The sequence below is a fragment of the Aulonocara sp. 'chitande type north' Nkhata Bay genome, linkage group LG6, assembly GCF_057382095.1.
Source record: "Aulonocara sp. 'chitande type north' Nkhata Bay isolate Kocher_YH1m ecotype deep benthic linkage group LG6, A_spYH_male_GT1.1, whole genome shotgun sequence".
NCBI lineage: Eukaryota > Metazoa > Chordata > Actinopteri > Cichliformes > Cichlidae > Aulonocara > Aulonocara sp. 'chitande type north' Nkhata Bay.
In genome coordinates, this window is record NC_141349.1 from 11607085 (window position 1) to 11619877 (window position 12793).

General features: G+C 43.1%; 1 protein-coding gene across 4 annotated transcripts in view; it reads left to right on the forward strand.

The window, feature by feature from the left end:
• Positions 1-5241: 5241 nt before the first annotated feature.
• Positions 5242-12793, forward strand: part of mgat3b (beta-1,4-mannosyl-glycoprotein 4-beta-N-acetylglucosaminyltransferase b) — a 55677-nt gene continuing 48125 nt past the window's right edge. Inside the window, exons 1-2 of one of the 4 annotated variants that reach the window (XM_086294933.1) lie at positions 5242-5404; positions 10810-11539. The gene's annotated coding sequence lies outside the window, so the exon portion shown is untranslated. Of the gene's footprint in view, positions 5405-9921; positions 11540-12793 lie in introns of those variants that run through there. The other 3 variants (XM_086294935.1, XM_086294931.1, XM_086294936.1) reach the window with 3 other exon arrangements.

Here is a 12793-nt window from a genome sequence, read left to right on the forward strand (position 1 = left end):
CCTGACTCTCCAGCAGCTTCGTGGGACATTGATAGATGGTGGGCATAGTGACTGTAGAAGCAGCACACTGTGCTCGCAGTGCATTGAAGTAAACACTGATGTGCAGCGGTGTGATGGGTAAGGCTGGGGAGGATCTAGAAGAAGAGCTTAGTGAGATTAGTGGAGTAAATGGAGCCATCCATAAAAGTCAAACTGAGCCATTGCTCTTTGCTTTATTGTCCCGTGTCGCCATGATGTCAGACTAAACAATAAGACGTTGCTTGCAAACCTGAAAGTTTAAAATTAAAATGTTCATCTTAATCCAACACTGTTGGAAATCTTTTTTTTCTCTCCATCTGCTTTGTATTTCAAGAAATACAGACACTTGGCTGACTGCAACTCTGCGTGCCTCTGATTTCCTGTTTTACAAAATTACTTTCAGAGAGCAGGAGGGGCTCTTCGAGCCGAGAAAAGCTTCACATTCTTTCACATATTCTGTCAGTGTCAGATGTACAAATATGCAAACTGTAACTGCGCGGCACTCTGGGGTACTGAGGCCGTGAACCCTTTCCCAGAGAGTCTTACCTAATAGCTGAAAATTCTCCAGCTAGGAGACTTGAAATGTCTTAACGTGTCGTTGTGCGAGTCTGATAGAATTAAAAACGTTAGTACATTTATCATCATGCAGCTTATTTTGCACAGCCCCCCTTCTTGGAAGTCAGGATGTTATCTCTGCCTAAATTAACTTCACACTGTTATGAAGCTCTAATTGGTTTAATCAGAGAAGTGATTAGAACACGAAGAAGCAATAAATGGAAGAAGAATCGTGTCGCATTAAACCCTCAAGTCACAAGTTCAAACTGTACCGCAGCAGAGTGCTCGGTATCAAAGCCAACGCAGGAATGTTGCTAATTGCTCGTTTAAAAGCTCATTTTCATGGAAATGTAAAAAGTTCAAGCTGGCAATGAGACTTCTAAATGATCTTCACTGCACTCTGCTTGAAGCCTCTGTTTGTTCTTATGGATGCACTTTGAAAGCTTTGCTCACATAGCAGTCAACAAATATCTGCTCAGCTTTCCATTCATGTCGATCAAAGCCCCAAAAGTCCTGTAGGAGGGTCCGGTTTTATGTGTATAAAGCCAAATCACATCAACAGTCGCCTCAAGGGCAGCCATGTGCCACGACTGGTTTGGGTCCTCGTCAGAGAGGTGATTCGGACGCTAACATTAAATGAAATCCTGACTGGAGGGGCCATATCAGTGCAAAACTAAGCAGGTGTACACGCCTCGCTAATGAAGTGCTGACTGACTTTAGGAACTCTTTAACAAATATTATTTACTTCCATGTTAAATATAGTTATACAGCTGCCATACCTATTGTATGAAAAGTGTTTTGGCTTTGACTAGTGAGTAGTTAAATATAAACTCACTGGCCAATGTTGGATCAGACCAAGCATCAGAAAAAAAGTGATTTAAGTGATTTTGCATCTGACATGGTTGTTGGTGCCAGAGTCTGAGTATTTCAGGAACTGGGATTTCCAATCACAGCTGTATCTAGAGTTTACAGAGAATAGTAAATAATTCTGGAAATATGCAGCAAGGGGCATTTCTCTTAGTAAGAATGTTTTGTTGATGGCAGAGGTCAGAGGAGAATAGCTAGAGAGGAAGGAACAGTAACTCAAATGACCACTTTTTACAACAGCTGAAGACCACAACCCGGTGGCAATTACATAGCATCAACTCAGTGCATTTATACATGTAGAGCAGCAGAAAACTGGCGCTACGATTCACACAGCCTCACCAAAATTGAACAACAGATCAGAAAAATGTCGTCTGGTCTTATGAGTCTCCTGAGCTGCTGCAACCCTCAGATATCAGGAGCAGAATTAGGTGTAAATAACATAAAGGCATTAATCCAGCCTGTTTTGTATCAGTAATTCAGGCTGTAATGGTCTGGGGGATATTTTCGTGGTACACTGTGGGCCTCTTAATGCTACATCATTTGAACACCACAGCCTATCTGAGTGTTGCTACTGACCATCTTCTGATGGCTGCTTTCAGCAGGATAACACACCGTTGTCACAAAGCTCAAATCATCTCTGAGTGGTTTCTTAAACATGACGCTGAGTTCACTGTGCTCAAATGACCTCCACAATCACCATATCCCAGTACAACAGAGCACCGATGGGATGGAACAGGAGATTCACATCTGCAGCAACTGTGTGATCCTATCATGTCAATATGGATGAAAGTCTCTAAGAGATGTTTCCAGGACTGTTTCCAAGAACCGAGGCAGTTCTGAAGGCACTAGTGAGGTGCACCTAATGAAGTGGCCATTTCTTCTTCCTATCATATATCTCTGACAAAAAAAGTGGTTTTCTAAATTTATGTATAAGGTTACAACAAAGACCCACTTCATGAATTCATATCTGACTAATGGTCACATGTCAAATTCCTGTAACACAACCTTCTGGTCCGCAGGTTTTTACACACCGTTATAGATTAGAAAACAAGCTTTCCCGATTCACCACTTAAAATTATGAATCAAACCGCAGACATATATTGATTATGTACATTGATTACTTTGCAGCCAACCTTTAAAACTCTTGCTTTGTCTTCCAGATGATTCTTACACTCCCTGTACTTGCACATTTTAATTTGTTAATGCTAATAAAGTTATTGATTTTCTTCGCCGGAGGAGTGCATGCTGATATCTTTGGTGGGGAAAAAAAAACTTGCATGCTTTTTCTGAATAATTTTCCTCTTCTTGGCTCTTGTTTTTCTTCCATCTTCAATCACAATTAGCTCAGCGAATGTAATCCAAACAAATTTCAGTTTCTTTGTGGATCTCAATAGATTCCTCGTGTGGACTTTCGGACTCTGGACGAGCTTCATTCTTCATTTCATGCCATGAGTGTTATTGGCATTTTGCTACTTTACTATACAATCAACCATTTTTATTTATTTTTTGAATGTCAGACCCACATCACAGTGCATACTGTGTCCCTTTTGCTGCCGCTGCTTTGCTGAAGAAGCAACGTACTGTGTCGTGTAAAATATGACCGACTGTGTTGTTTGATGCGGTTGCAGGATGAGCCAGATGTAGGCATGTGTGGCCTTGGAGGATGACAGCTGTTCCTTTCTGAAATAATTCATCCACTTTTTTCTCAGCATATATAAGCAATATTTGTCTGCTTTAGTGACCCAAGGTTAGCTCCTTGTTGTCGAGTTTCTAATGTCTAGGTCTTAGCCCAGCTGTACCTGTGAGTCTTGGGGTGACAGTAGCAGGGTCTCATACACCCATGTTTTATTAATTGTCGACTATAATAGAACAAATTTGTCAAATTTTTCATTTGATGGTGGGCCAAATTGTTGAAAGTTAACCCCAGGACTCTTCTAGTCCAAAGCCATGCTTTTATATGAGATGCAGCATGTGGTTTTGTTATTGTCTTGCTTAAGACTTCACAAGGCCCACCCTGTAAGAGACATTATCTGGATGGGAGCAAATGTTGCTCTAAAACCTGTTTATGCCTTTCAGCAATGATGGTGCCTTTCCAGATATACAAGCTGATGGAAGCGTTTCAGAACTGACCTCTGATAACAAGCCCAATTTCCATGTTCCCAGGAAATAATTTCACAATTTATTCATCTAACTAGAGTTTTCCCCTTTGCTTCAGTCCATTTTAGATGAGCTTTGGCCCAGAGGAGACAGCGGGGTTACTGCATCGTATTAACATAGGGCTGCTTCTTTGCATCACAGAGCTTTAACCTTGTGGTGGCACCACAAACTTTGTCACAGAATAATGCCTGTTTTTACAAAGATCACAGGCAGAGATCGTATTTTGGCACTATTTGTCTCTTTCACAGAGATTTCTCCACATTCTGTGAATCTTTTGATGACGTTATGTATTGCAGATGATATTCAGTGTCTTCACTTGCAGAAGAAATATGTCCCACCCTTTGTAGAGAGTTTTGAACAGAGGTGAACCTCTTCCCATCTTTACTTCTGAGAAACTGTCCTTCTCTTAGATGCTCTTTTTATACCCAATCATGTGATTGACTAAGAACCTAATTACGCTTGTGTAGCAACATTAAAGCCAGAGAGCAGCAGAATGTGCGGACGCTTAAGAAAGCGAAGAGAAATCGATGTTTCAAAGCTGAATTCTATTAAAGTTTATAAAAATGCTTTTAAAGGCACAGAAACCTTATTAAGGAAACGCATAACGTGTTAAAACACAGATGTACATGAACAGATGGTGTAACTGGACCTCGTTTTAATCTGTAGTTAAATCAACTTTAAACTATGAAGCAGCAGGTCACAAAAAACAGGAAAAACGTGTAGAACATTGAGCCATGATTCATCATTGTCAACACCTTGTTTCTATTGAAAGCTCTGTGTGTAAAAAGTGGAGCCAGTGAGGAAACGACTGTAGTCTGCATTCTTTTTTATACCAAGAGGGAGGCGATTCCTCTGGATAATAAAGAAAAAGGTTTTATAGACATTTATGGTAAAACAAGCCTTTGACTCCCTTTTTATGAGGTAAGGTAGGCAAGTCAGTCATTTCTGCACTGGCTCCATTTTTCCCTCCATCCTTTACATACAGAGTTTTTGGAGGTTTATTCTTTTTAAACTGTCAGTGTGAACAGGTGTCTGCATACAAGTTTTACTTCAAGTAGTCTCAGCAATTCGACATAAAGATATGTGCAGTGCTTACGCAGTTATCTTAGAAACAAACCTTTTCAAGATCATCTGATAAAAGTCAGTCAAAAGTGCTGTAAAAAAAAAACAAGGTGTTGACATGTTTTTGAATCAAAATACGTGACAATCGATAGTTTTGTGTTATTTTTGTGTTGTTGTTTTTATGATTCCTGCAGCAGTAGCTTAACGTTGATTTAACTACAGATAAAAATGAGGTCAGGCTACCCCATCTGTTCAAAAACAGAGTACTGTAAAATTAAATGAAGTTAAGAGGCAAACCCTGGTTATAGTGTGAGTCGGTTGATAACCATTAACCATTGTGCAGTAGATCAAATATGTTTTCAACCCTCTTCTTTCTGTAATTCAGCATTTAAAAAAAAATAGAAGAGCAGTAACTGTCACCACAGCACATCATACCGTGTCCTCAGGTTTTGTTAACATTCTCAGGCATGGTGTTAAACAGTGACTTGATAGACCATCACCACGTGGGTGTGTTTAGGGCGTAAGCAAAACCACTGGAGTGTAATATTTGCTGTACTTTGTGACCAAGGAGATTGCAGAATGCTGTGTTTGTTCAGCCCACGCTCACCTGATACTTCTCACCTTTAATGGAAGAGCTCATTACCTGCCTGGAAAAAAAAAAAAGAGAGCACAACAGACAGGACGCTGTCTACCTGATCCTGGACCGCTGACTGTGGCTGCGAGAGGCAGGAGAAAACTGGGAAAGGTAAACATGCACCACTTTAATATTTAAAAACGCCGCAAACTGAAATATCTATGTGGAGGAAAAGCGGAGAGCTGTTAGTCCGTGTGTTTAAAAAGATGCAGCCGTGACAGCACGTCTGCCACTATTTTGATAGCGTGAGAAAGTTCTGTGGTTTTTATTCTGTCAAGCGTTTTGAAATGCTTCCTGTGTGCTGTAATGAAGTCTGACACTTTTGTCTCTCAGAGTAAACGACACAGCAAAACCTGCTCGTTCAGAGTGTGCTGATGAACACAAAGGGGGAAAAAGTCACTGGAAGTATGGAAGAGCAGAAATTAGTCCTCAGTTTCTCTTTCCGCCCTTTTGTCTCCCCACTCGTAACGTTTCCCTCGTAATCAAACAGCCCCGAGCAATAGTGATAAGCAAGCGCAGGAAGCGTTTCCCAGTCAGCAGTAATCTCCTACACATTGAACACATTACAAATCCACCTACAGATGACTGACTTCCAGGTTTTACGGGACCCTAACCACACCCTGGCTCCATGAAAAAAACAGAAGCAATTAAATGCTTCTCTTCCTGTCTCATAAAGCATTGATCTTTCCCTTGTATTTGGTTTACACACTATATCCGTCTGGAAAGTCCAGTGCTCTCGCTCTGTCTCCATATCCAGATTCCTGTCGCCCTAAAATTGTATCCAAGGAAAACTTGGAACAAAGGTGTCATCTGAGAAGAGTCTTTTGCTGAATATTTTATCCTGTGTGTGTTGCCTTGGGTGCAGACATTCTAGGAAACTTCTGTGAAAATGAGATGCGTGTTGAGAACTGGATCTTTGTTTGTCCCGTTTCTTTTAAACTGAGACTTTTCTGGCTTTTCTATATTTACAGAGACTGTTTTGTTCCAGTTTCATGAACCGTTTAAATCTGCTGGTATAAAGGTGTGATTGTGTTCTGGATGTGAGATGGAGATTAAATGACTATCTGGTTCACCCGGTAGATTTTCCTCTGGAAAGGCACGCTGGTGTTTCTCCTGTTCTGTGCTCATGTTAGAGCCCTGAACGCGTTCTGTTACATGCAGAACTTCCTAACATCGACCAGGATAGCAGTGACCTGGTTTGGTTCAGACTTCTCACTTATTTTCGGAAAGCTGAAAGGAATTATTAACAACTATAAGGCCAAAAGATAACATCTCATAGTTCCTGAAAACACTTGTTTCATTCATGGCTTAAAACAGAGCCTAACCCTAACCATACCAGTTTTTCCAGCGACTTGCAGAAAGTAACCAGGTTAACACAGTTTTGCTGATGTTACATGGTAAGGCACAAGGGTCAAGACATATATATGTTTTTCCAGAGACAGTTTTAGTGCAGTGAGCATAAAATAATCCCTGAAATCAGCCAACGTACCCATGATTGACCCAGATGAATCAGAGGGTGTAGCTTTGGGTACTTTAACAGAAGCTATGACCCCGACAGCAGAGTGACAGTATGTGTCAGATCTGCTTTGGCTCTAGCTATCATTAAAAGCATCTTCATAATCCTGCTTCGTGAGACAGGACAGACTTCTGGTGTGAGCCATAAAAAAAAAAAGTGTCGCACTCAGACTGCTGACAGGCTGATATCAATATTTAAAGTGCAGACACAGTGTAGGTCTCTAACCCCCCTCCCCCCACCCCACAGTGGCTGCTGATTGCTCAGAGGGCGAACAAAGTGAGGCTTTGAGGTTGAAGATCTCAGGCTGTTATGAGGGATGTTACGCTCTAGGGGGCTTAGCATCCAGCTGTATTTACTGTATCACTAATAAGCAGAGATGTTGCCAACTTCACTGGCTTACTGATACAGACACTTGTTAAAAAGCAATGGATCACAGGCTATTTAAAATCTGAACCATATCACAGCTGCCAAATAATGAGCATCTAGACTCCTTGAGCTCCCTCGAGACCCGAGTCTCAGAAAAAGGGACTCAAGTGTAACCTGAAACTAAAATGGAAACGGGTGAAGTCACACAAAGTTGGGGAGATATGTAAATCCTTTGTTACACCTGCTAGCGCCAGGCAGATGTACAAAGGATGAAATACTAGCTGACTTTAGATCTCTCAGGTGTTCCTTTCAAAAACCCTGGACTAAATTTGTGAAGGACAGCGGGCTTTGTTTATCCACATGAAGTAGAAACCAGAGGGCAGCTTCTGATGCTTGACAGCATCGGTTTGTATAAAAACGTTTGCGTGATCAACTCATTGAGCCTCTTATTATTGTAACTCACAGCTTCGATTGCTGTAAGGCATCTACACACCGGACGTGTAAGATTCATGAGAAAATTCATGGGTTCAAAATGTTTTTCTGACTCACCTGTTGTTAATGCAGCTGTTTACACCCACTGAGTAAACGTTTCCAATTTTTCACATGCAAATAAAAAGATCTGACCAATCAGATCACTGCAATCTGGCAGTGACTGGCAACAAGTGGACTCGTAGATCAAAGTGCGCACTGCTACTTATATAGACACAAAATAATACTGTTTTACCAGGCGCTGCTCTCTGGACAATCAGCTCTCTACCTGCTCTGGTGCTAACTCTGATAACAACAGCTCAAACTACCTCACTGACATTCTGATTTACGTCTCTTTCTAAACGCGCTCGGCGTGTGAAGGTCTTTAGGCTACAGATCTACATTGAAGCGATGGCGGTCTCGGGTACTGAGGCAAACTTGTGCAACGTGAGCTTGTAATGTGCACATTAGGTGCATTAGGAATCACTTCCCCTGTTTCTGTCAGTCTTGAAAAGAACAAGCAGAGATGTTCTTTCTTCTTTAAGCAAGAGGCTTTCGGGCCTGGTCTCACTGCATGACTTCAGTGAAACCCTGAGTTAAGTTAAGCAATGTGACAAAGAGGAACATTCACCCCTCGGAGGTTGTTTCCTTTTAAGGGTCGGTGCAGTTTATTGTTCCAGTTTATTCAAGCATGCATAGCCACAAATAGCATGAATAGTCCTCCACCCTTTGCCACAGGCAGGAGGAGGACACAAGTTGGTAGACATGTTAGAACAATAACCAGCTTATTACAGATAGCCATTAATTTTTGCTAGATTAACTCTTACGCTTCACACTGTGTGCATGCAGGAATTTGACTTTTTCTCCAAAAAAACATTTGTGTTTGTTTGAGATTTACTTTGGTAAGCTAATTAAACCAATGGAAACTTTAGATATTTTATTTTTTTATTAGTTTTAAATTCTTTCTCTGATTTATTTATTTATTTATTTATTTTGCATGTAATGCGTCTTAATAGAGACGTGGGGATAAGGGAGGGGCTCGACGTGCAACGCTTGTCCACACTTGTTCGGTACCAGAGCCATGATGTTAGTAAAGTACAAACTATGAAGACTGTAGCTGACGATAACAATGGAGATACAGACTCACACTTTGTGTGCTTATTCTGACTACATCTGTCATTTCTTGGTGCAGAATAACTCAGGATGAACCAACTTTAGCTTCTGCCTGGACTCTCTTGCGTGGCACAGAGTAATCACAAAACCAGATAGACATGCTTTTGTTACATACTAGCGTAGAACATAATCGTGTCATTTAAAAAAATGTTAATGATACACAAATGTGTTTGCACACTCCAGCTCTCAGCAGATGCTAAACATTGCATTTGTTTGCCTGCTGATAGTCATGGTAGCAGACACTCTCTCCTCCTACCTACGCTCATATCCTGAGTGTAATTCATTTGCCATAAAGGGATAAAGAAACATAATCAGCACACTTACATTAAATCTGACCTGAAGCATCATTATTAAAGGGATTTTTAGAAAAAGAAATACATCGTCCCACGCCTTCAGCTCTTCCTCGTTTACTGCATACATCAAATTTGAAGTTTTGAAGTCTGCATATGTGCAAGCTGTGGCGTATAGAGGACCCAGATACAGGACGCAGAACACTAAATCAGAAGTGAGCCTTTGTTGTAGCTGATAGATATACCCCCAAAAAAAAAAAATACACAAAGTCTACATAATATCTAAACATTGCCAAAACAAAGAAAAAACAAACAAGAAGACCAACAGAAATGTGCAATCTAAACAGGCAGAATGAGCACAGAGGCAACGATCAGCCAGAAGAAAGGAAGAGCACGACAAACACATGGGGAAGGGAATTCAGGATGCACGCACGCACACATGCTAAACACACGAAACACAGGTGCATGCAATGAGCAACAGGTGGAAGGAATGAGGGAATCAGGGGCCAGACAGGAAGTACCAGTAACAGTAACCTCCAAAATAAAACAGGAAGCCAACAAAAGAGACTGATAGAATAACTTTGGAGACAAAGAGGGACAATTGGAAGCAATGGGGAGATTGCTGCTACTCCTTCTACTACTACTAATAGTAAACATTATAATAATAAAAGGCAGTAGGATTAGAAATGAAAAGAAAACAAGCCAGGGCGAAGGCAGGAATTAAAAAAACAGAGTAGGAATAGTTACGGATTAAAAATGGTGTGTGTGTGTGTGTGTGTGTGTGTGTGTGTGTGTGTGTGTGTGTGTGTGTGTGTGTGTGTGTGTGTGTGTAAAGGCAGGTGACACTGGGCAGTGTAGTGTATATGTGTTGGATTTGTTTGGGAAAGGTGCAGGTTTACATCCAGCTCTGCACTTAATGGTGCCTAAAGAGCCAAATATGGATTTGTCATAGCAGCAAAGCGGCCGTTCAGCTATCTAAACACATGTGTAATGGATAGTATTATACTGAACTGGGCCATCATTTTAACCCGCTCATGACTGAAAATCACATGTTATTACTTTAAAAAAATACTAAAACTGAGAGAAAAATTCCCTATGTTCCACTTTTTCCACTATTTACACATAACCAGCTCCTAGTTCAATAACACTGAACGAATATAAGAGCTGCACCGTTTGCGTTTAACTGAAGGGCAACATTGCCCGAGGTGAGCTCCGAGTTACAACCTGCTGTTTCTCTGGCGCCCCCTTCAGGACATACATCACATTGCCTGACAGCAGTCGGTGTGTGTGTCTCCTCACACTGTATCCAACAACAGGGTCTGGTGTGCCTCACGGGGTCCCTGCTATATGGACATACAGTTTTCTTGCAGTTCTGCAGAAAAAAAGGGGGTGGGGTGTCTTAAATACAGGCAGCGTTTACAGGCGAGCTCTGCGTGGATCACAGGTGAGGTCACAGCAATAACAGTCTTATATGTTCCAGCCGCTGCACGGTCATATCTCATTTTTCAAATCTCATGATGGGCGCCCCCTCCGTCCCGCTGATAAGCAGCATAACGGGGGGAGGAGCTCTCTCCTCACGGGGCTCCTCCTTCCGCTCCCTTAGTTTTCTTCCACTTGCTCCCCCCAACGCCACCCACCCCCCCTACACACACACACACACGCACGCACGCACACTCATCTGCACCTCCTCCTGCTCTTCGCAGCTCCGATCGAGAGGAATAGAGGGCAGATTATGAGAATATACGTGAACGCCGAGGAGTAGCGGGGGTTCTTCTCCTCCTGTGAGCGGAAAAGGCGTCGCGGAGGACGGGAGAGAGAGGGACGCATCGTGGACAGAGACCGAGGAGACGGAGGGAGGAGGCGACAGCGGCTCGTAAACACGACGGAAAACGGCAATCAGCGCGGCAGAAAGCAGCTATCACCCCCTCTATCTCCCGCCTGGCACCACCAGCACCATCGACACTAGTGACACCCCCGAGTCCCTTCGCATCATTCCGTCTCCATCCTATTTTTGTACGTTATTGCTGTTTGGCTTTTGCTTTCCGTGCCTCTGCTGTGAGTATCTGTGGGGCGAACCGCTGCTCGTGTCTGTCGGAGGAGCAGCATCAGGGGCTGAGCTAGGAGAGGAGGCTGTGAGCCATCACCCATAGGATCCCCCCGCCCACCCCCAGTCGGGTCCAGCTTGGGACGATTATCTGCACATCCGATCCGGCGGATAAAGGAAAAAAACAAAAACAGCGAAGGCGAGATAACCGCACAGTAACCCGCCTTCAGCAGAGTGAGAGAGAGAGACCCCGGCCCCAGTTATCAGCCAGTCTCCAGCATCACCGATGCGATGGCATAGTGGCTTCTGCAGTGCAACCGACAGGCTCGACTCCGATCAGCAGGGCTCTCATCCACCATGACCCTCTGAAAGACATCCGGCACAGATGGGTAAGAGATGCTCCACTCTTTTTTTTCTTTCCTGTTGTCTTTTCCCTTTATGTTGATTCCGGGATGTGGAGGTTGGGCGGGGAGTGTGCATGGGTGGGGTGGGCAGGGGCAGGTTGTGACGTGTAGAAGACCCCTGCCATTGCACTGAGCCCAGGGTATAAGACTGCAATGTAAGAAGGTGTGTTTGTGCCCGAGTCAGGTTGTGGAAGTTGCTGAAAACAGAAGAAGACAGGAGCAGATGTGTAGACATGATTGTTCCTTACTGGGTTCATTGGAAATGTTTTGTCCTGTGTATGTTAGACTTGATGTTCAAGCACCATGACAGGCTAGTCTGCTGGCCATTCTGGGCACTGGAAGGAGATGCGAAATATGTGCAGAGATGTATCAGCCTCAAAGAAGCAGCGATACAAGATGCTAAAGACTAAAGCTGAGGCTAATCGTGCTCATGTTTCACGTCACTCAGTGGGTTGACGGTGCACTGGAACTTTAAGGTTTTGGCATTTAATTCTCATTAAGATACATCCATTAGATTCCCAACAGTACTCTTCTTCAGGCTGTCTAAATTGTGAGGTAAAGATCGGGCAGCATAACGGAAGGAACCAATTGGCAATCAGCTGGCAACAGAAGAACTCCTCTTAACAGGAAGAATGAGAGCAGAACCTCCGTAGAGGCTAATTTCAGCCGTTTCAAACACCTGAAACGATGGAAGCCGTGAGTCTTGTCACCGCTGCTCACAGCTCAGCGTAAAGTTCTCCCAGCACATGACCTTAGAGGTCTGAATCATCCTTTTCCAAGCAGCTGACTTCTGTTTGCGACAGCTGAGGCCTTCACTGAATAACTCTACTTTCCATGTCTCGTCAAAGTGAAACCAAAACCAGAACACAACCTCTGCTAGCTGAATTCTTTTCTAATTTCCCACAGGAGTGAGTCTGCTGCTCCCTGACTGGTGCTTTGGGATATCCAACCCTGCTGCGGTGGGGGTGCGAGTACTACGGGGTTGAATAAGCTGATCCACCATTGAGCAGGCTTTGCGTGAGCTTGATCGAAGGTTTTGACTATTAGAGTTCTGTGGAAAGAAAACAGTAAACCTCTTCCTGTTTCAATACGTCAGCCGTTACTCTGGAGCATAACAATTAATCGGCTGTAGCTCCATTAGAGAGGCTCTGTGGTGCAACAATAGCAGACTGCACTACCTGGCAGATCCCAGGTGCGACTACACGAAGCGGTGCGTCAGTGATGAGCGCGCTCATTCAG